Here is a 1107-nt window from a genome sequence, read left to right as displayed (position 1 = left end):
CTCTCCTCGAATTCTGGCCTCTTGCTCATTCCCGATTTTAATCGCTCCACCATTGGCGGGCATGCCTTCAGCTGCCTAGGCCCTAAGCTCTGGAATTCCCTCCCTAAACCTCGCTGCCTCTCTGCCTCTCTCTCCTCCTTTAAGACGTTCCTTAAAACCTACCTCTTTGACCAAACTTTTGGTCACCTAGCCTAATATCTCCTTATGTGGCTCAGTGTCAAATTTTGTTTGATAACACTCCTGTGAAGCGCCTCGGGACGTTTTACTACATGTTAAAGTTGTTGTTGTGATTGGTGTTACGGACATGGTTTGTGCAGGTGATTGGCTTAAGGGGTGGGGTTGGTGTGGGTGATTGATGTAAGGGGCGGAGTTTGTGCAGATATATTGATGTAAGGGGTGGAGTTTGTGCGGATGATCGGTGTGAGGGGCGGAGTTTGTGCGGATGATCGGTGTGAGGGGCGGAGTTTGTGCGGATGATTGGTGTGAGGTGCGGAGTTTTGCGGATGATTGGTGTGAGGGGCGGAGTTTTGCGGATGATTGATGTGAGGGGCGGAGTTTTGCGGATGATTGACGTGAGGGGCGGAGTTTTGCGGATGATTGATGTGAGGGGCGGAGTTTTGCGGATGATTGATGTGAGGGGCGGAGTTTTGCGGATGATTGATGTGAGGGGCGGAGTTTTGCGGATGATTGATGTGAGGGGCGGAGTTTTGCGGATGATTGATGTGAGGGGCGGAGTTTTGCAGATGATTGATGTGAGGGGCGGAGTTTTGCGGATGATTGATGTGAGGGGCGGAGTTTTGCGGATGATTGATGTGAGGGGCGGAGTTTTGCAGATGATTGATGTGAGGGGCGGAGTTTTGCGGATGATTGATGTGAGGGGCGGAGTTTTGCGGATGATTGATGTGAGGGGCGGAGTTTTGCAGATGATTGATGTGAGGGGCGGAGTTTTGCGGATGATTGATGTGAGGGGCGGAGTTTTGCAGATGATTGATGTGAGGGGCGGAGTTTTGCGGATGATTGATGTGAGGGGCGGAGTTTTGCAGATGATTGATGTGAGGGGCGGAGTTTTGCGGATGATTGATGTGAGGGGCGGAGTTTTGCGGATGA

Source organism: Heptranchias perlo, chromosome 9, assembly GCF_035084215.1.
Source record: "Heptranchias perlo isolate sHepPer1 chromosome 9, sHepPer1.hap1, whole genome shotgun sequence".
NCBI lineage: Eukaryota > Metazoa > Chordata > Chondrichthyes > Hexanchiformes > Hexanchidae > Heptranchias > Heptranchias perlo.
Note: the sequence above shows the minus strand (reverse complement) of the source record.